Source organism: Aethalodelphis obliquidens, unplaced genomic scaffold (assembly GCF_003676395.1).
Source record: "Aethalodelphis obliquidens isolate GAN/ISIS:26980383/991018 unplaced genomic scaffold, ASM367639v1 scaffold36, whole genome shotgun sequence".
NCBI lineage: Eukaryota > Metazoa > Chordata > Mammalia > Artiodactyla > Delphinidae > Aethalodelphis > Aethalodelphis obliquidens.
In genome coordinates, this window is record NW_020837980.1 from 4066510 (window position 1) to 4090414 (window position 23905).

Below are 23905 nucleotides of genomic sequence, written 5' to 3' on the forward strand. Positions count from 1 at the left end.
ATTTTTCATCTTAATGGTTTCTGGCTTTTTCTTTTCTTTTTCTTTTTCTTTTTTTTTTTGCGGTACTCGGGCCTCTCACTGTTGTGGCCTCTCCCGTTGCGGAGCCCAGGCTCCGGACGCACAGGCTCAGCGGCCATGGCTCACGGGCCCAGCCGCTCCGCGGCATGTGGGATCCTCCTGGACCGGGGCACGAACCCGTGTCCCCTGCATCGGCAGGCGAACTCTCAACCACTGCGCCACCAGGGAAGCCCTGGCTTTTTCTTTTGACAGTTATTATTGTTTTTTTAAATAAATTTGTTTATTTATTTATTTATTTTTGGCTGTGTTGGGTCTTTGTTGCTGCACGCAGGCTTTATTTTAAATGTCCTGTCTTATGCATTTTATATACCCTCTTTTGGAAATATGAGGAGATGATTTATAACTGTCATCAAGTCAAATAAAGTGTTTTCCCCAAATGCAACTCTACTCGATGGTAAATCTTTCCAATGTCTTTACATATATAAATGGGGCTTCCCTGGTGGCGCAGTGGTTGAGAGTCCGCCTGCCGATGCAGGGGACACGGGTTCGTGCCCCGGTCCGGGAAGATCCCACGTGCCGCAGAGCGGCTGGGCCCGTGAGCCATGGCCGCTGAGCCTGCGCGTCCGGAGCCTGTGCTCCGCAACGGGAGAGGCCCCAACAGTGAGAGACCTGCATACTGCAAAAAAAAAAAAAAAGTTTAGGCACCATACTCCTTTAATAGAATATTAGGCATAAATGAGCATGGTTAGCAGGAAAATACAGATGGGAAACTGAGTTTGGATAGGGTGACTTCCCAACCTCATTGGTTCTGAAGATGTCAGATGCTTGTTTTGTAATAACATATGCTTTCCTGGAGTTATATTTTCTAGAACTGCAAAGATACTCTTCAGATTTTTTGGTCCCAGACAATTTTGCAATGTGTGATGAAAAATTTTAGAGAGCAGGTTACGTATCTCTAATGAGCCAGTTTCTTGTGGGACAAAGGAAGGCTTAAAGTGTCCCCAAAGAATGGAATGTGCCTGCTCTGTCCGGAGTCCAAGTATTTCTCAAACACAACAGAAACCAGCACAGTACAATGAGTGCTCTGAGAGGAAAGCAAAACATATGCCAGTATCTCCTGGCATTCACTACCCATTGTCAAGAGCAGGTGGCAGGGGAGTTGTGGCCAGGACTCTAATTAAGGCAAGTGATTCTGAAAAACGTCAAAGAGAAGTCCTCATCCTCAGATCAAAACATCATCAGAGATGTTTCGTCAAACTCTTGCTTCTACTCTCAAGACATGCCTTGGTTCCTGGACCCGGAAACTCCCATACGAAATTTGGCCCCGGAAAACCCATTTTATACGTTATAGATTTGCAAGGTCCAGGAATGGTTAATCCTTAATATAATTCATTAAAACAATTAAATTGTTTCAAAAATTAAAATAATTTTACACTCAGTAATGGAGGATATACAACTCTAGGAGGAAGAATAGGTTTAGAACAGCTGGCTGGATCATGGCTTACCTTTCATAAAGTCTCAGATTACTTATGCAGAGAGCAAAGCCCAGTTTCCTATTCCTCATGCTCCTAATATGGTCTGTGAGAAGCCTAAACTACTTTGACAATCTCTGAACCATCCTGTATAATGCAGGGTCTCTGAGGCTTGAAGGAAAAAAAGATGGGAGCCGTGAGGGTCAGCCAATGTATTTTTAATGAATGTCTATGTGTGCCGGGCACTACCCAGGCACTGGGACTAGTAGTGAACAGGCCTTATGCAGCTTAGATTCTTCCTTTCTATTCTGGAGCATCTTTTCTCCTTAAGATTGCCAGTTTTCCACGGTCATGAGTGGAATTCGATAGTGTTCACTCTCCTGTTGTTCTCTAGAAATGAGGCCGTTCTAATTTCTAGAGAACAGGTGTTAAAATATTTAATCACAACAGTTGTGCCAAGGCATACATTTCTTGCAGGTGTAAAGCATGAGGGAACTTTAATTCTTCTTTGGGTGGCTCCTCTGGAAAATAAAAAATTAAGATTCAAGCATTTAAGTAGACAATCCACACTTCTTGGTAGCCCTTGAGAGAAAAACATTTTTAGAAAAGAAAAAAGGTGCTTTGCCTCTCAGGAATCGCACTTTGTCAAGGTTTCTTGGTCTTGGCACTATTAACATTTTGGGATGGGTAAAGCTTTGTAGCAGGGGCTGTCCAGGGCAATGTACGTTGGTGTTTACCAGCACCCTGGCCTCTATTCACTCGATGGTAATGACATCCTTTCCCCAGCAGGGTGTGACAACCCAAATGCTTCTAGACTTCGCTCAATGTGCTTTTGGGGAAAACTTGCCTCGCTTTTCAGAGAATCAGTGTTTAGGACTTTTTAAAATTCTCAGTTTATAATATTCTGTCCATCCTATTAAAAAGTCAAGATTCAAAGCTTAAATATGTTTGTGAGGCTAAGTAGAAATATAATCCACTGTCATATCTTATTTTACCCATATTGAATCATTCATAATTAACTACGTTTACCCAAGCAAATTACAGATGTGGTGAATCTTGATAGAATTCAAAGTGAAGATGCAGGAAGATTTCTCCAGATAAAGATTCCCCACTTTTTATTTAACCAAATTTCTTTTAGTCTCTGTGTTGTAGATTAGACTATTAATCCCAACTTTCATATACATAAATCACATATCTGTTTGTCAAGTACTTAGTGAAAAAAAAGTTTTCATCAGAGAGCTCTACGTTTTACTTTGGTTTCCTGAGTATATGCCAAATTATGCAGTTCAGCAATGAATTTAGATACCTTTCACTGTGGGTTTTTTATATAAAGTTTTTCTGGGAGAAATTTTAAGTTCTTGATGGAGGAATAATAACGTCCAGGGATGTTGGGGCATAGGCCTCACTAATTGAATTAGCAACGCTCCATGGTCAAGAGAAACCAATTTGGAAATCATCCCAGCTGGGGAGGGATAGTCCGGGCTGGCTTAAGAAAACAAAATTTAGCAATCACCTCATCACATTCCTCCTAGTTTGCTTCTGCTTAGCTCCTTAGTAAGTCTTCATAAAAAACTCCAAATTTAACAGAAATGAAAATGGAGAAAGATATGACCTAAATCCATCACTTCATCGTAATTGATTAAGTAGGTGTATTGACTGCCTACTGTGTGCTACACCCTGTTAGGTGTGGATATCATAGAGCAAAAGGACATGAGGACCAGTAAGCAAAAGGTCATGTAGAGCAAAAGGTCAGTAGAGCAAAAGGTCATGAGGACAGGAAGTAAAAATTTTGCTCATGGGCCACTAAGGGTAATGGTGAGTGGTGACACTCTGGTTTCAACCCCTTGATTCCTGGACCTGTGAATCCTGGCTATGGGAGAAACAGCACCACATGTTGGATGCTGATTTAGAGCATATACATCCCTCTGGGAAACCTTACCCCAGCCCCGTGAGGTTTTTCCACATTGCTGGCACTGTAAATGAGTCTTCAAAAGGACATTCTACCATTCTATCAATACAGGTGCTTCAGGATGGAGCAGAACATGGCGAGACCACTGAACTCTACGAACATGGGCCTATTGCCACACTTCATTTATTGGGAAATGAGTTCCTTAAGCAGAAGCAATACAGTGTGGAATACCATGACGGTATACAAGGCATTCTATAAGTATACTCATGATAGTTTTGACAGAAGCATTTCATGTAAGGAAAACAAATCCATATCCAAAGTGTCTATTCTAGTAAGAACAAGATACTGCCTCTTCCATGATCGAAGCAGTTCAATGTACAGAAAGAGAAAAACAAATACCGTATGCTACCACATATATATGGAATCTAAAGAAAAATAAAAAAGAACAACCTAGGGGCAGGACAGGAATAAAGACGCAGACCTACTAGAGAATGGACTTGAGGACATGGGGAGGGGGAATGGTAAGCTGGGACGAAGTGAGAGAGTGGCATGAACATATATATACTACCGAATGTAAAATAGATAGCTAGTGGGATTTAGCCACATAGCACAGGGAGATCAGCTCGGTGCTTTGTGACCACCTAGAGGGGTGGGATAGGGAGGGTGGGAGACACAAGAGGGAGGAGATATGGGGTTATATATATATATGTATAGCTGATTCACTTTGTTATAAAGCAGAAACTAACACCATTGTAAAGCAATTATACTCCAATAAAGATGTTAAAAAAAAGAAAAAGAAGCTCTGTGTGTAAAATGCTATCAAACAGTATTACATAGTAAAGAAAAATCATTTGTGATAGGAATAGTCCATTGATGTGGCAGACTTCATTGTTGTCTGATTTTAAGAAACCGCCCCGGCCACCCCAGCCTTCACCACCCACCACCCTGATCCGTCAGCAGCCATCAACACTGAGGCAAGACCCTCCACCAGTAAAAATATTGACTTGCTGAAGGCCCAGATGATGGTTAGCATTTTTTAGCAGGAAAGTATTTTTTAAGTAATGTTTGTACATTTTTTTAAAGATATAATGCTATTGTACACTTAATAGCCTACAGTATAGTGTAAGCATAACTTTTAGATGCACTGGGAAACCAAAATATTCATGTGACTCATTTTATTGCAATATTTGTTTTATTGTGGTGGTCTGGAACTGAACCTGCAATATCTCTGAGTATGCTTGTAATCAGCTTGCCACAAGGTACCTGGCTGACCACCCTTTGAAATGGTGCCATCTCAAGGATTCAGTGTTGGTCTCTGGGCCGGCAAATAGGGCACTCAGCAGTGGCAGCAGCCAAGTTGGCTGTGGGCGAGCAGAAGTCCATGTTGCTGAGCCAATACATAAACCTTTATCTCTGCCACCATGGATTCACGAGCCCACTGGGTGATGATGGGATGGCTGGGGAGGGAGGCTGACTGATATTCACAGCATAGGTCATCCTATCCACTTGAATATTAAAATATTCCCCTGCTGAGGTAACTCTTCAGTGAGCATTTATATGGGACAGAAGTATCTTTGGGCTTTTGCCCATTCCATATACTTCTTCCCCAGACTTCCTTGTCATCAATTTTCCAGCCATGTTCCTTCCAAGTCCCTGACCATCCAGACATACCATTGGCCATAGGCCATGAATCTGTAGATAACTGCATGTCTGACAACTTCTCCTTCTAAGCAAGGAGAACAACCAGGTGCACAGCCTGAAGTTCTGCTCACCAGGAGGATTTCCCTTCACCACGGTCCTTCAGGGATGTCCCAGAAAGGAGCTCTAGTGCTGCAGCTGTCCACTTTGGAAGATGCCTGTACATCATGAGAATCATCTGTAAGCCAGGCCAGAGTGTTCTCTTCTTCTGTAAACTGATTGTAGGGAATTCCCCATGAGGCCATAGGGGCAGGTTGGGAAAGAAAAGGTAGTGTAGCAAAAGTGGGGACCATGGGCATTTGGACCACTTCTTCATGTAACTTACTTGTGTGTTCAGGGCCTGATTGGGCCTCGTCAGTTATATACAACCTCCACTCGATGATGGAGTGCTGCTGTGCGTGCTCAACTTTATGGTTTGATGGAGCAGATAACACCCAGCTCATGATGGCCTAAAGCTGTTTCTCTAAAGGAGAGCAGTTACCCAACAGAGCATGGCAGGGCTTTGCTCTAAAATCCTAAGAGCCTGTGCTGGGACTCACCAGTAGAGGCCTGCTGAAAGCTCCAAAGAGCCACCGACAAGTGTCTGCCACTGATACTTCCAGCACCATTAGATTTACTGGATCATATGACTCAAGAGGCAGAGAGACTCGCATGGCAGCCTGGACCTGCAGCAAAGCCTTTTCTTGTTGTAGGCCCCACTCAAAATGAGCAGCTTTTAGGATTACTCACTAGATGGACCAGAGTAACACACTCAAATCAGGAATATGTTGCCTCCAAAATCTGAAGAGGCCAACTAGGTGTTGTGTTCCTTGTTTGGTTGTAGGAGAGGCCAAATGCAACAACTTATTCTTCATCTTAGAAAGGATCTTTCAACATGCCCCACACTGCTGGAGCCCTAGAATTTCACTGAGATAGAAAGTCCCTGAATTTTTGTTGGATTTATTTCTCACCCTCTGATATGCAAATGTCTTACCAGTAAGTCTAGAGTTGTTGCTACTTCTTGCTCACTGGGTCCAATCACCATAATGTCATCAATGTAATGGACAACTATGATATCCTGTGGTAGGGAAAGGTGATCAAGATCCCTCCAAACTAAATTATGACGTAGGGCTGGCAAGTTGATATACCCCTGAGGTAGGATAGTGAAGGTGTATTGCTGGCCTTGCCAGGTAGAAGCAAACTGCTTTTGGTGGTCTTATTAATAGGGATGGAGGAAAAAGCATTTGCTAGCTTAACAGCTGCATACCGGGCACCAAAGGATGTGTAAACTTTCTCAAGCAATGAAAACACATCTGGTAAAGCAGTTGCAACTGTAGTCACTACTGTTTTAAGCTTACAATAATCCACTGTCATTCTTCAAAATCCATTTGTTTTTTGTAATAGGCAAGTTGAATGAGCAGTGGTAGAAATCACTATCCCTGCATCTTTCAAGCCCTTGATGGTGACATTAATCTCTGCCGTCCCTCCAGGAATGACATATTTCTTTTGGTTTACTATTTTTCAGGGTAGAGGCAGTTGTAGTGGTTTCCACTTGACCTTTCCCACCATAACAGCCCTCACTCCACAGGACAGGGAACCAATTTGGAGATTCTAACAGCTGCTGAGTATGTCATTACAATTATGTATTCCTGAACTGGAGAAATAATCAAAGAATGGGTTTGGGGACTTACAGAGCCCACTGTGAGATGGTCCTAACCTAAAACTCCATTGATCACCTGACCTCCACAAGCTCCTATTTTGTCACCAGACTGACATTCTGGTTTTCCTGGAATTAGTGTCAGTTCAGAGCCAGTGTTCAGTAGTCCCTGAAAGCTCTCATTATTTCCTTCTCCCCAATGTGCAGTTACCCTGGGAAAGACCATAGGTCCCTTTGGGGATGGTTGGGAAAAGATTAACAGTATAAATTTTTAGCAGTATAGAGGAATCCTTTCTCAAGGGGACTTGCCCTTCCCTTCATTCAAGGGGTTCTGGGTCTGTAAACTGACTCAAGTCTGGGAATTCAGTGGGGGCCATGACTATTTTTTTTTTTTTTTGATTCAAGTTAGACTTTTGTTCAGTTGACTTAGAACGTTTTTGCTTATACAGATGAAGAAAGAATTTAGTAGCTTTCCCATACACCATGATGAAACAGTCAATGCCATAGGTCTCTATAAGTCAGACTTTTCTGATTGCTACTTTGACTCTGCTGTCATTTATGTGCTTTTAACCATGATACCTTGACTTTGGCAATTAAGGGTCACTATCTGTCCCCAGTCACCCTGGGATCCTCATTGTATTTAGGTTTCCCAATTTATTACACCATTTCCCACTGTAAGTTCTGGCCTACAGAGAAAAATGATTACTGAGCTCTTCAAGGATGCTGGGGCTCCCTTCACAAATTTATTTCTGTGACCCAGCCAAGTTGGCACATCACAATTATTATATTTTCTCCTAACACATTCACCACCCACTGGACTTTTGTCACATTTTTAAAGAACAAAATCCTTGCTTGATGGCTTGGTAGCTGAACATAACATTAACATTGACGGGCAGTTTTATTTACTTGATTTTGAATGATTTCTTTTGCCTGATTTTCAACCTAAGTATTCATTACTGATAAACTCTTCTATTTCTAAACTGTCTCAGCTTAAGTAACAAAAAGTATGTGAGTTACAATGTAGGCACAGTGAGAACACTGAACTAGAGCTAGAAAATCTAGAAATGGAGTCTGTTCTGTGGCTAATTGTTAATGTAACTCTGAATCTCCAATCTTGTCAGCTCTGAGACTCAATTTCCTCTTCTGTTAAATAATATTCTACCTACTTCACAGAACAGTTTTAATAATCAAATAGAGTAATAAGTAAAAGAGAACTCTAAGCGTTATCTGACCAGAGTTGTTCTTGTTCTGGTTGCTATACTATGAATACTACTTTGACCCTGAATCCAAATATCTTGTGCTTATTTGTTAACAACTATTGAGAGCATATCTTGTCATCCAGCTTATGTAGTAAAACACTTGATGCAGATGCTGTATTTTATACTGTATTATTCCTCAAAAGTCAACTAGCACAGTACTTTGTAATGAAAAGTGTCTCAATAAATATTGTTGAATCAACAAATAAGTGAGTCAGCACTGAAAGGACTGATTGACTTCTTAATCAATGAATAAAAAGTCAGGGGCTAATTCACAAACCCTAGTGGGCATTTGAATCATTGGAAAGCTTGCTAAAATTGTTCTTTTCTAGAACTCCTTTTCTGAGATTTTGATTTAGAAAGTCTGAGGTAGGGCCCAGGTAGATGCATTTTAATGAACACCCCAACTGATTCAGATAGAGGTGGTAAGAGAAATGCTGATGTAGAATTTGATGGAGGTGCTCTGATCCCAGATCATATTTTCTTCCACAGCTTACGTCTTTAATGTAAGTCTATGTTGTCCCTATGATGGTTTTTCTCCTTAAAACAAGACAAAAAATAACCTGCTTACTTGAGAATTCTCATTTCTAATAATAGTGGAATGCAGATAACACAGGTAGGATGCAGCAGACCATGGCTTCAGTCCAGCCAGGGCTGAAGTCTGAGCTTCAAAGGCTTCAAGCATGCACTAAGGTAACTGTGATGGAGAGACTCTCTCTGCATTTATTACAAGCATCAGAGCTCACAGGGTCACTCATAAAACACAGGTACTGGAAGAAGTAGAATAGAAACACATCTTTTCAAATCAATAACTAAAACTTTTACAAAGTATTTTTTCTCTGTGTTCCTGCTTCCCAATACTAGAAGCTGAAATAAATGACTATTTAAAGAATTTAAAAAAATATAGTGGAAATCTATGCACAGAGAGTAGAAGAGCATACCAGTGATTAATAAACATATTATATCAGCTTGGCATGAAAGGGTTATAGATCAAAGTGTCCTAATTTCTTCTGACAAGATATAGTCATTTCCTCTGCTATTCACATGGGTTAAAATACCTATATTCAGATTAATTCAAGCAGAGTTTAGAAATAAGGTTGGAGATTTCTATTTTCCAGTCCTCTCAACTATATCTCAACCTTTTATCCAACCAAGGAAACTGTGTGGAAACAAAATAGTTGGAAAGTGTGAAGATCTTTAACAAGAAAGCCTGATTACAAGGAGATTGATTTAACATCATGAACTCAGTCCACCAAAAAGGCAACTGATTCGTAGACTAACACTGAAAACTTGGTACAAAATCAGAGCACAGATTACTGTTTACACCAAAAGATATGATGACATATATATATATATATATATATATATATATATATATATATATATATATATATATAAAATACATAGTTCATTTGCAGATACAAGAGTTACCAGAATTTGTTACTGTCAATTATTAGACTCAGTATTCATTAACTATACCTGTCCAAAGAAAAGTCATCAAGTTAGTCACTTCATGTAGTGAGATTCCAGGAGCTTAGTCACTGCCATACACCAATGGAACCATGCGGGAAATTATATTTTTTAAAAAGGTCAATATGAAGGTTAGTTAATTATACATAAATTGATATAAAATGGCAAATCGGAAATCCTTATTTCCTAATGGAAGTTCCTGATCATAACCTGTGTCAATAAATTGACAGGAAAATCTGAATAAATGTAAATATCCTATGCACTTGGAAATATGCAGCTAGGCCTTTATGAAGGACTAAGTTCTGAAGTAAAGCTAACGCTGTACCTGTCACAGTTCTCTCCATAGGAAGTTATTCCATGTCAGAAGAACAATAAGCCACAAACAGCACTCTTATTTTTCTCTGATAATGTACAATGAATTTTATCAACAAAGATTTTAGGCATTTGTCTTTAAGAGAAGGTAAGGAAAGTAGGCGTACCTCAACATAATAAAGCCCATATATGACAAACGCACAGCCAACATCATTCTCAATGGTGAAAAACTGAAACCATTTCCTCTAAGATCAGGAAAAAGACAAAGTTGTCCACTCTCACCACTATTACTCAACATAGTTTTGGAAGTTTTAGCCACAGCAATCAGAGAAGAAAAAGAAAAAAAATGTAATCCAAATCAGAAAAGAAGAAGTAAACTTGTCACTGTTTGCAGATGACATGATACTATACATAGAGAATCCTAAAGATGCTACCAGAAAACTACTAGAGATAATCAATGAATTTGGTAAAGTGGCAGGATACAAAATTAATGCACAGAAATCTCTTGCATTCCTACACACTCATGATGGAAAATCTGAAAGAAAAATTAAGGAAACACTCCCCTTTACCACTGCAACAAAAAGTATAAAATACCTAGGAATAAACCTACCTAAGGAGACACAGACGTGTATGCAGAAAACTATAAGACAGTGATGAAAGAAATTAAAGATGATACAAACAGATGGAGAGATATACCATGATCTTGGATTGGAAGAATCAACAAAGTGAAAATGACTACACTACCCAAAGCAATCCACAGATTCATTGCAATCCCTATCAAACTATCAATGGCATTTATCACAGAACTAGAACAAAAAATTTCACAATTTGTATGGAAACACAGAAGACCCCAAATAGCCAAAGCAATCTTAAGAAAGAAAAATGGAGCTGGAGGAATCTGGCTCCCAGACTTCAGACTCCACTACATAGCTACAGTAATCAAGACAGTATGGTACTGGCACAAAAGCAGAAATATAGATCAATGGAACAGGATAGAAAGCCCAGAGATAAACCCACACACATATGGTCACGTTATCTTTGATAAAGGAGCCAAGAATATGCAATGGAGAAAAGACAGCCTCTTCAATAAGTGGTGCTGGGAAAACTGGACACCTACATATAAAAAATGAAATTAGAACACTCCCTAACACCATACACAAAAATAAACTCAAAATGGATTAAAGACCTATAAAACTCTTAGAGGAAAACATAGGCAGAACACTCTATAACATAAATCACAGCAAGATCCTTTTTGACCCACCTGCTAGAGAAATGGAAATAAAAATAAACAAATGGGACCTAATGCAACTCAAAAGCTTTTGCACAGCAAATGAAAACATAAACAAGATGAAATGACAACCCTCAGAATGGGAGAAAATATTTGCAAATAAAGCAACCGACAAAGGATTAATTTTCAAAATTTATAAGCAGCTCATGCAGCTCAATATCAAAAAAACAAATAACGCAATCCAAAAATGGGCAGAAGACCTAAATAGAAGTTTCTCCAAAGAAGATATATAGATTGCCAACAAACACATGAAAGGATGCTCAACATCACTAATCATTAGAGAAATGCAAATCAAAACTACAATGAGGTACCACCTCACACCAGTCAGAATGGGCATCATCAAAAAATCTACAAACAATAAATGCTGGAGAGGGTGTGGAGAAAAGGGAACCCTCTTGCACTGTTGGTGGGAATGTAAATTGATACAGCCACTATGGAGAACAGTATGGAGGTTCCTTAAAAAACTAAAAATTGGGGCTTCCCTGGTGGCGCAGTGGTTGAGAGTCCACCTGCCAATGCAGGGGACACGGGTTCGTGCCCCGGTCTGGGAAGATCCCACATGCTGCGGAGTGGCTGGCCCCGTGAGCCATGGCCGCTGAGCCTGCGCGTCCGGAGCCTGTGTTCTGCAATGGGAGAGGCCACAACAGTGAGAGGCCCACGTACCGCAAAAAAAAAAAAAAAAGAAAAAAGAAATAAAAGAAAAAAAATCTGTGCTGTGGATAGTGAGGCAGTGAAATAAGTATAATGAAGTAAAATTTTTTTAAAATTCCCATTTTGTGCTGTAATCTCTCTGTGTTATCCCATGCCTTAAGGAAGTGTCTGCTATATATTTATGTTAGTGGTACTCTTGGTAAAGGGATCCATGTCTGCCATCAGAAGTGGTATGGAAAGAGCAGTCACAACAGGTGATGAGCAAATGAGCAGAGGAATGAAGAATCCAGTGGGAGCAGCAATTCAGAATCAAAGGTAATCAGGAGAATATATATAAGCCTGCCAGGCATACGTGGAAATTTCTCAAAATGCATGGGATGGGAGGCTAACTTACGTTATTTGTGTACTAAGGAAAAGTTGATTCCAGCCAGACACTTGGGATAAAAATATGAAATTTTACTTTGTATAAGCAGTGGTAAAGTGAATTTTAGGAGGTGTCCTGGCTGGAAGCTTGAGTCAGGAACATGAACATTTGTCTTCTTGATAGAGGAAGGGCAATTTTGGATGTTCTTGGAATGATGGAATAGATGATGGCTAGAAAATTGAGGCAGGAGATATCTCAAATATAGGATAAAAGGAATATTGGAAGTAAGATCAAGACAACTAGTTAGTCATTGTTTGACAAGAACTAATATAGTGAGGCAATAATTCCTAAATAATCTTTTTGTTTAAAGCTACAAAAAGCTATCTGTCCCTCTTTCATAGCAATAATAAATGAAATAGTCAAACTATAATGTGAAACTATTTTATGTCATTAAAAAACAAGTCAATGGGGATATATAATAATGATCTATTCAGACTTTTTTTCAAAACCTGAGCTTATAAGTATAAAAGATTTGTCAAATTTTACATCATGAGTATATATTGTTGAAGGATAATATTTCTCTGCCTTTGCTCTTTGAAAAGTTATGCTATCTTTGGTTCTGATGACTTTTGTGGACGTTTTTATCTTGGCCTTCCAGTACCTTTTTCTCCTACTTTTCAAAACCTCCTTTTGGGGCAGTACCTCTTTCTCTACTGTGGATAGTCTTTGTGGGACTGTCCTTCAAGACTCTCTGCCCCACTTAGCCAAGGGAAAGGATTTTAAACTTTGAGTAAAGGAACACAACGTTAAGAAAATATGGAGTTGATTCACCTAGTAATGTCATGTTGACTAGATAATCTAGTCAATTAATATTTGTCCTCTTGATACAAAAAGCAAGTTTTTGATAGCTTTTAGGAAATGGAAAAGGGCTTCCTGCCCTTTCCAAGGCTGGCTTTTCAGCCACTCCTTTGATTGTGTGGCTACCTCATTTACTTTCAATAAATTCTCTATTTGTTTACATTGCTATGGAAGGCAGAATCCCAAAATGACCCCCAGTGACCCACACCCTTTATAGTCCCCTCCCCTTGAAAATGGGCAGGTCTTGTAATTTCCTTCTAACCAATAAAATATGGCAACGGTAATGGCTTACACTCCCATGATTATGTTACCTTATATAACAAAGGTGTAATGAACGTCCTTAATTAAGTGAAATGGGAGATTATCCGAAGTGGGCCTAATCTACTCAGTGATCCCTTTGTAAGAGTGACTGTCTTCCTAGACATACAGATGGCCAAGAAGCACATGAAAAGCTGCTCAACATCACTAATGATTAGAACAATTCAAATCAAAACTACAATGAGGTATCACCTCACACCAGTTAGAATGGGCATCATCAGAAAATCTACAAACAACAAATGCTGGAGAGGGTGTGGAAGAAAGGGAACCCTCTTGCATTGCTGGTGGGAATGTAAATTGATACAGCCATTATGGAGAACAGTATGGAGGTTCCTTAAAAAACTAAAAATACAATTACCATACGACCCAGCAATCCCACTACTGGGCATATACCCAGAGAAAATCATATTTCAAAAAGACACATACACCCCACTGTTCATTGCAGCACTGTTTACAATAGCCAGGTCATGGTAGCAACCTAAATGCCCACCAACAGACAAATGGATAAAGAAGATGTGGTACATATATAGAATGGAATACTACTCAGCCATAAAAAGGAACAAAATTGGGTCATTTGTAGAGACATGGATGGATCTAGAGACTGTCATACATACAGAGTGAAGTAAGTCAGAATGAGAAAGACAAATATTGTATAGTAACGCATATATGTGGAACATAGAAAAATGGTACAGATGAACCGGTCTGCAAGGCAGAAATACAGACACAGATGTAGAGAACAAATGTACGGACACCAAGGGAGGAAAGTGGCAGGGGTGGTGGTGGGATGAATTGGGAGATTGGAATTGACATATATACACTATTATGTATAAAATAGATAACTAGTAAGAACCTGCTGAATGTAAAATAAATAAAATTAAATTTAAAAAATAAGTGACAAGTTCTATGGGTTCTAAAACTGCATGGAAACTGTGAGATGATAATTACATGTTGTTTTAAGCTGCTAAATTTTGAGTAATTTGTTACACAACAATAGAAAACGAATTCAATCGCCTTAGTTGATTTCCGTTGCCTTCAACCAAAGAACTCTGACTAATGAAATGCTGGATCTCCTTAAAAATGCCTTGGCTGCAATCTGTGAAGCATATTTTAATCAATAAACAACAAAACCAGTTACATTTCTCTTGGGATTAAATGTCACAAAACATATTGGTTTCTCTGTAGCTATAGTTTAGCATAGGTAAAAGAGCCCTTCTCTCACTAGGATCAGCTAAACCACTTGTTCTCAAACAGGATCTCTTTATACTCTTAAAATTATTGACTATCCCAAAGAGCCTTTATGTGGATATGCCCACCAATACTTCACATATTTGAAAATAAAACTGAGATTTAAAAATATTTATTTATCATTTAAAACCATGATAAGCACATTAAATGTTAACAGAAATAACATGTTTTTTGAAAAGTGACTACTTTGAACAGTGACTAATATTTTCCCAAATTAAAAAATCTATATTGTGAAGATTGGCACTGTTTTACATTTTTGCAAACCTTTTTAGTATCTGCCTTAGTAGAAGCAACTAGACTTTCATATCTGTTTCTTTATTCAATCTGTTGTATTATTTTGGTTGAACATATGGAGAAAATCTGGCCTCACACAGATATGTAGTTGGAAAGGGAGGGGTATTTTAAAAGCCTTTCTAGATAATTGTGGATTTTTGTTTTGATATTATACCAAAAGCTTGGCAAATTATAGTTTCTTAAAGTTTAGTACAATGTGGAATCTAAAACCATATCAATGAACTTTTCAGATTCTGTTACACTAAGATCCATTGGCCTATCTCACTATCTAGATGGATCTTCTACTCATGCATAATTTTATAACATCATGCATTGGTCACCTGGAAAATGACAATTCACCGAGTTACACAGATCTTACAAATGTTAACACGTTTCATTATATAATATTAAAAAATCATATTTGTTAATATCTAGTCAATCTTATCAGGAAAGTCTTTAAGTACTGGGAAGCTGTCAAGCTGATAGAAGTCTTACAAAACTCTATTTTTCATTTGAAAGCTTCAAGTTCTTCATTGGCAAAAACACTGTCAGTTGTTTTCCTAAGCGACAAATTCACTTAGTTTATTTTGAGGGAATGTCTGCCAAATACTCAAATCTGAATAACCATAGCTTGTCTATGAGTTATTCTTTCAGATAAAACAATATTCCATGAAAAAATCAGCTAGTTCAGCTCACAACTCAATCACACAAGTGCTTGTCTTGGAAACAACTCTGGTAGGGGGCAGTTCTTTATATACTTTACATTTCATCACACAAAATACTAAAGACATGTAAGCAAGGATTGAAATATAATTATTTTTAACTGCTTCTTCAAGGACATTCTTAAATGAAACACTATTTTCTTTTTAAGCTTTGAATACAATGACTATTAGTACAGTCTGGGGTATTGCCTTGATTCGTGTTAAGTTTAATACATTGCATTTGTATTTTCATTAGTGCAAGTGTTAGCAGAATAAAAAAGGCAAATAACATCTTAAATTTTTTGACCCTGTGGATCCCTGAAAGTATCTTCGAGACCTCAGAGGTCTGCAGATCACATTCTGAGAACAACTGGTCTAAACTATTATTTGAGGGCACTATACCAACCATTTCTGCACTTAGCTCAAAGTGGATTTAATAATATTTCCCAGTTTGGGTTTAGAACTTTTTAGGTATTTTCAAGATGCAAAGAATTGCTGGTTCTGTTCATGAGCACAGAAGTCCTTATCTTTAACTTATTACACAAATGCATTAAAACAAGGTAGGAAAAAGGGTTTCTTTATATTTTAGATTGAGCTAGTAATTAGCAAGTGTTAGAAGTATATTCATTCTATCATGACCAATCTAACCAGCTTAGTTAAAGCTAAAGATGGTAATATATCACCAGTTTAACATGGTTGATACTCTGTTGCTCTGGTTTTCTTGTTTCAAAAGTTTGGGCATCTTTGATTTGTTGCTTCCCAAACCAGAAACTAAGACTCAAATTTATGAAAGGAGGCAATATCCCTCTTCTTCTTAGCTACGCGCTGGTTGCTTTTTTTTTTAGTTCAGGGTGTAATTTGGTATTTCAAGAGGTTAAGGGCAATTCTTTTTGAACATTAGAGCTTTGGTAACAAAAGCACATCTGCTCTACTAGTTGTCTTTCTGTCAGCTGACTGATTCCACAAGAGAAGACTTCTTTTTTTTTTTTTTAACTCAACCTAGAATTCACTGAAATTATTGGAGAAGCAACATGGTATGTGGCTAGCAGCAGTTTATTTTCTGACAAAAATATAACCCTTGTCTTATTTGCTCCCATCACCCACCACATTTTTTCCCCCAGAGCTGGACACAGCCATCGGGATAGCACAATGCTTGGCCCATTGCAGGTAACCAGTGATGCTGGGGGAACCGACTGGTACCTGAGCCAGGGCACACTCAGAAAAGGTAACAAGTGGTGAAAGGTTCTGGCATGGCTTCCAGATTTATTCCAAGAGAAAAAGCCCAACCATTAGTAAAAGCATATTGACTATAGATTTATTTTCTTACCATTGCTGGACTCCTCAGTGTATACACTCTTGTTTGACCACACACTTCAGGACTTACTGGAGGAAGTGACTCAGTAATAGTCAGTTTTCAAGTGGATGAGTCTTATGGAAAAATACTGAGAGGTGCATAAAGGTGCATTTCCACAACACGCAAAGCTGCTAAAATTGCATCCCCATCATGTACTACAGGGAAAATATGATGAGCTATTCTAATTTGCACTTTAAAAATTCCAACACCTGTCATCCTGACTCAGGATCTTTATTTTCATTCTAGTCTACTAATCTTACCCAGCTTCTCTATAAACATCTTTCCTACTGCCTAAAATACTGTAGAACTTTGATAGAGAAATCCCAGTGAGATGAGAGAATTGCAAACGCAATCCAGAGTCAAGTTCAAGAGTTAACTTTTGGCAGGAAGTGAGACATATACTAATTTGGTGTAAATATAGATAAATGCATGCAGGTATCCTCCTGAAAGGATAAATTGACGAAATTCCTATTTTAAGGCTTCCATTTCCTTTTGAAATAGGAAGGGAAGTCATGAGCTGAAAATGGCATGGAAAATTGTGGGTTAGAGGGTTTGAGGAGGATGGTAAAGAAGTGAAGGAGCTGTTATAAGAATTTTGAAGAGATCATCAGGGCAGGCAGAGTACAGCTAAGTAAGAATGAGGGTCTAGCCAAAATTAGGAGATAATTACTGGCATCAATCTGCACACATGTACAATTTTCCACAGCTGTGCCTGGTGGTGCATGAACAGGTGCAAAGAAGGTGGACATTAGAGTTCTTCCAGGACTTGGATTTTGGAGGTAAAGTATGGAAGATAGCAAGAGAATGGAGTGTATGGTTTAAGAAAACGGTTTAGGACAATGGTTAAAATTATGTAGTCTAGTCTGATTAGGGATGGAAATGAAGCCTTAAAAGATGTCTGGAGGTATAACGTTTAGGACTTAAAAGAATGCTGAACATCCTTCTGATGATGGGAAAGAATGAACAAAGTATTTGAGATAGCTCCTAATTGCATATTCAAAGTTCAGTAAAGATGTAGAGGGCCTCCACAAACATTATTGGAAAGATTAGGGTGGAGTGATGCAGGGGAGAGAAAAGACTATGAGGAAGGGAAGAAAGCACAAGGGAACCTGATGAGAGTTTGGGAAAGGACAGATGACTGGAAAGGTTTGCAATTTGGATGTTAGCCAAGGGTGAAAAGGATGGGACCAGGTTGAAGCTGGTTCGAGGTCAGTGTAGACCCCTGAAATTGTTGGAAGCTTGATGACATGAACAGTCTGAGTCCTTTCCTCTAGTTTTCAATGAGAAATTCGATGAGATAATGTCTTTGAAGAAATCTTAGCCTAGAATTGCAAACAATTAGTTCAATCCTGGGACCCATGCCTTGTATTGGAAACAGCATTTGTCTCTTCCCAGGGATAAATTGCAAAATCTGAATTCTTGGATTCAGGTTCTAAACCCCCTCAAGATATGCCTTTTTACAGCATCATAGGTCATAATATCATACCCATCTCTTCTCTGACTTGTGAAAAAATCTGTGTCCCCAAAGTGCCAGGGTGTATATCCAACCATGGCAGTACTCCCATGGCTCTCATAAACTCTCTTCTGTTGCTATACTGTGTAATCTCTCCTATTTGACTGAGAGATCCTTGATGGGGAATGTTGTTTCTTTTTTATTTCTGTATCGCCAGCCATTTGAGCTGTGCATGGCACATGACAGGTGCACAACGTATATTTGTCGAGTGAATGAAGCACCCAAATAAATCTTCTTGTATCTGTGCCCATCCTTGTCAATAGAGGGAAAAGCCGCCTCTCTTCCTATATGGGGCTCATCTCTCTATTTGCATTTGGGTTTCCTCTCCTCCAGTCTTCTCTGAGAGCTATATGATTGATTATCCCTTCCCTCTCTTGCATATCAATCTGCCACACTCAAAACTATCCTTCCTTTCAGCTTTGGAATATCTCTCACAAATTAATCTTTCCTGCCTAGACCCCATCCTTGAGATTCAAACACGGTCCACAACAGCTTACTTGACATTTCCACTTCAATATCACAAAGGCACCTTATTCTTATGATCTTTCCCTTAAAGACTGGCTCTTATTCCGGTTTGTCCTGTATTCTTGAATTAAATCACTGTCCATCCTATTGTATAAGCCTGAAGGCTTTGACACTTCCTTCTCTCTCACCTCCATGGGCACTCGTCACCCAGTCCTGACAGTTGTCTTCTGAATTTGTCTAATCGCCTGCCTTTCCATGTCCAGCATCACCACATGACCTAAGCTACCACAACATCTTTTCGGGACTGTTGTGTTTACTAGTAAGTTTTCCTGCATTCAATCTTACCCACATCAATCCCCAACTCCAATAACTTTGCCACACTGCAGTCAGTTTCGATTTGGAAATGAACATCTGATACGCTTAAATATCCCTAAATAACTCATGTCTTCCCATTGCTTTTAGCATTCAGGCTGAAATCTCCAAGGTGACCTTCCAGGTCTGATGTGGTTTGACCACAGCCTGCCCTACCAGCACATCACACGATATGTCTCTTGTACCAGCTTTGCTCAGACTCACTGTCTTCTTTCAGTTAATCAAACATGTCAAACTCCACCCACCACAGGACTTGGCACAAGTCTAAGAGCATCCCTAACTTAACATGCCTCAAAACAAGCCCCTGATCCACCTCTCCCAACCTGCTTCTCTCCTAATCTTCTCCATCTCAGTAAATAAAAACTTGATTCTTCGTGTTACTCAGTGCAAAGACATTGAGGCCATCCTTGACTGTCTTTTTCCCACACTCTACATCCAATCCTTAGCAAATCCCATCAGCTCTGTCTATAAAGTATATTCAGGTTCTGACCACTTCTCACCACCTTTGTTTGTATGAAATTGGTTCAAACCATTATCATAATAGCCTCTAAGTTGTTCTTGCTTCCCTTACCCTTAATCCACTCCACTAACAGTCTATTCTCTATAGATTAGCTTGAGCGATCCTTCTCAAAGTCATGTCAGGTCTATCACACCTAGGCTTAGACTCTCTAAAGGCTGCCTTTCTCATTCGCATAAAAGGTGCTGAATGACCTGGCCCCATTACCCCTCTGATGGCATCTAATGCACTGCACCCACCTTCCCACCCCACACATTTAGACACAGTCCCTTCAGCTCCTAGAACATGCCCAAGGGTGCTCTACCCCAGGCCTCGGCTCTCATTCTTCCCCCTGCCCAGAGAGGCCTCCTCCACCCATAACTGCGTGACTTGCTGCCTCACCTTCCCATTTCAGCTCAAGGTAGCTTAATAGGGAGACCTTCCCCCAGACCCTCCCCTATAAAATATCCACCTCACCTCCACACCTGCACTCCGTATTCAGCTTACTTTTTATTTTTCTTCACAGCACTTATAACCACCTGACAACATTTATATTTATTTTGTCATCTGTTTATAGTCTGTTTCTGTCCCCAGTCAGCCCCACGTGGGCAGGGAATTTATTTTGTTCACTGCTGTATGCTCAGCACCAAGAATAGCCCTGACACATAGAATGACCACATGATGAATGCTGTTCACTTTATTGGCATGTTCTCCAGCCCATCTTTGTCTTATCGACCCTCAGTCATCCTTCAGATGTCAGTTCAATTGCCACCCCCACTGAAAAGTCTTCCCTGACCTTCCATATTCAATCTAATCTGTAATTTAACTCTTTCCGTGTACCTTCCTCTGTTAGCACTTATCACAGCTCTAATTGTACACTTATCTTTAAGATATATTGATTAAAATTGCCCCCTAACTAGGCTTTAAGCTCCCTGAGGGCAGAAATGCTACCTGCTTCTGCTCAACACCGTATCCTTAGAATTTAGTACAGAGCTCAGCACTTGGTAGGCACTCAATAAAGATTTCTTGAATGAATGAATGAACAAATGAATATGGTCTCTTTGAAAAGTTTCTGGAGAGGGTGTGGAGAAAAAGGAACCCTCTTACACTGTTGGTGGGAATGTAAATTGGTGCAGCCACTATGGAAAACAGTATGGAAATTCCTCAAAAAACTAAAAATAGAGTTGCCGTATGATCCAGCAATCCCACTCCTCAGGGCATATACCTGAGAAAACTCTAATTTGAAAAAGATACGTGCACCCCAATGTTCACTGCAGCACTATTTACAATAGCAAAGACATGGAAGCAACCTAAATATCCATCAACAGATGAATGGATAAAGAAGATGTGATACACACACACACATATACATATAATGGAATACTACTCAGCCATAAAAAAGAATGAAATAATGCTATCTGTAGCAACATGGATGGACCTAGAGATTATCATACTAAGTGAAGTAAGCCAGACAGAGAAAGACAAATATCATGTGATATTGCTAATATGTCGGATTTAAAAAAGATGATACAAATGAACTTATTTATAAAACAGAAATAGACACACAGCCATAGAAAACAAACTTATGGTTACCAAAGGGGGAAGGGGAGGAGGGATAAATTAGAAGTTTGGGATTAGCACAGGGAACTATACTCAATATTTTGTAATAACATATAAGGGAAAAAGAATCTGAAAAAATATATATATACATATATATACGTGTGTGTGTGAATATGACAGAATTACTGTGCTGTACACCTGAAACTAACACAACATTGTAAATCAACTATACTTCAAGTAAAAAGTAAATAAATAAAATAAAAGGCTCAAAAATGTTTTAAAAGTTTTGACATCTTTACTTCATTAAACAATTTATTTTTATTGCTCAGGACTACTTTATTTTTCATTGTATTTTCTTTAAGTTGAGAGATGTAGCTGTCAGCAGGTACAACATGAATTTATAGTAGGATTGCTAGAGTAGTGTTGCCCATCTGGACCACTTGCAGGACTTGGACCTGAGTTCTTCATTTGAATCTGGAAAAATATGCCAGATACCTCTCAGGAACCTCACACTTTATTTTGTTTCTCATCATTAGAAGAATTAAAAACAGATTACAATTACAAAATATATAAATTAGCATACTCAGGTAAACCACAGAGGAAAGCTCAGCATGCCGTACACAGTGGGGAAGATGGGCTTTAGATTATATTCAATCATGGGTGGAAAAGTTTTTAAAAACAACCATTGTTGACCTAACTGCAAAGAATGTCAAAACTAAGTAACTACAGAAAGAACATTGCTGAGTTTCTGCAAATGAAGAAAGAAAACCTTAATAGTCTCTGTGTTTTTCTTCTGCTCCAGATAAAGACATTCTTTTATGAGTTTCACTCTAAGATGCTGCAGATGCCAACCAGCGATATCCACACTTCAGGAAAGATTAAGATTTTCTGCCAGAATATGATGGAGAGAAATTGGAATGAATCACTACAAAAATAACCAAATTTTATAGCAAGTTTCTCAAAGTTTTTTGATATCATAATACTTAAAAAATAATAACTTGTTTAAAATTTAAACCTTTAAAGTAAATGTAATCCTGAGAAAGGGTGCCACTTTTCCGAATTAAAAAAAAAAACAGATATCACCCCAATATTTTAAAACTAAAAATCCTGACTATTTTGTTTCATTTGGAAACAAAACAACCAATATCAAAGTTGGAAATGTAGAACTTTTATAATATTTTCTGAGGAGAATATAAATTAGGTTAGTAAAGGTAATGAGGTTTGAAAAACCCACTCTAAAAGGAAACAAAATGGAAACCAATTTTATTGACCTTAGCAAAGTATAACAATGAAATATACACAGTTTGTGGCTATTATTCTGTCCTAGTGTTAAGTGTAGAACAGGGCAGATGTTAATTTCCCTGGAAAACTAAATGCACCATAAATATTCTTAGGAAAAGACATTTTTTCCTGCAGTCAAGAAAATGCCGCTTTTTCAGATGTTTCCTTGGCTGACACTAGAAGTTCTTATTTCATAGTGTTTTTGAAAAATTGTTTGCTTAATAAAGCAATCTGCCCAGATAAAACTGCCTAGAGACAATCAGTTGTAATATCCCTGTGTAAAAGGTAAAAAAACAAAAAGGATGATGCAGAAAGTCTTGGGGCAAATTCTATAAATACATAGAGTATCTGCTCAATAGAGAATCAATTACGAAAGAATTTCTACTACTTCTTACTCATACTTTAAAATTATCCATTCATTGTTCATCAGCCCTGAGAAAGATGAAAAGGAGAATGCATGTTAATTATCAGGAGTTAAAGAGATAATAAGAAACCACTGTATCGGAGATAATAGATAAATCATTATCCATTTATATTGACAATGTTTTGTTTCAGAGATCCTCATTAAAATGTTTCTATTTTCTTTAATTTAAATTCTCTTCTTAAAATTTTCTATTAACTCCTTTTTAATATTGCCAATCAAAATGTCTTCAACTCTTAGCAACTAAGAGGCCAAATCTGTTGACAAACAACAGAAATCAGAATTAATAACAATTACAGCACATAGGGTGCCCTGAAGGAATCTGGGCACTGCCACACTTTAAGGATCTTGCATTCCTCACCAAGATAGAAAAAATAATCTCTTTATAAAGGGGGAAAGTAGTGTTTGCTTTAAATTTTATTTTCTAATCTTATTTTGTAAAGATCTAAGTAAAATTAGTTTTCAAAAATAATTCAGTATGTTCTATGTTCTTTCAAATAAGCCGCCTCATCATGCTTTTTGTATGGAGCTCCGCTTGGTTACCTCTGTCGTCTTCCCAGATGGTGCCATTTTTCTCTAAAATAATTTAGTAGTGTTCTGTATCACTATTCAAAATACCTGCTTAGAGGAATTTAGAGGCTCCACCCACTGGCTCCAAGCCAGAATGGGACTAGGACTAAAATGATTTCAAGGTAGAATGAAAAAAAATGTGAAAATTAGACAGATATCCACACTCTCTGAAAAGATGGGCAGAAAATATATCTCTATTCCACAATACTAAATTTAAATGATTTTGGATGGATTAGAATTTCATTTTAGAAGAAACTCACCATCATAAACATGTTTGTGTTCCCACAATAATTTGGAAAATCGTAAATCTTTTTCCAGAGCAAAATTTGCATATGAACTTTTGCCAATTGACACCTTACAGCTACTTTAGTAACGAAGAGCTTGTCCCAGTACTTTTTGAACCT

General features: G+C 38.5%; 1 protein-coding gene and 1 pseudogene across 1 annotated transcript in view; both read right to left on the reverse strand.

Annotated features, from left to right (window-relative positions):
• Nucleotides 1–23905, reverse strand: part of FAR2 (fatty acyl-CoA reductase 2) — a 137305-nt gene that overhangs the window by 53361 nt on the left and 60039 nt on the right. The window lies entirely within an intron of this gene.
• Nucleotides 4575–9207, reverse strand: LOC113632321 (uncharacterized; annotated as a pseudogene).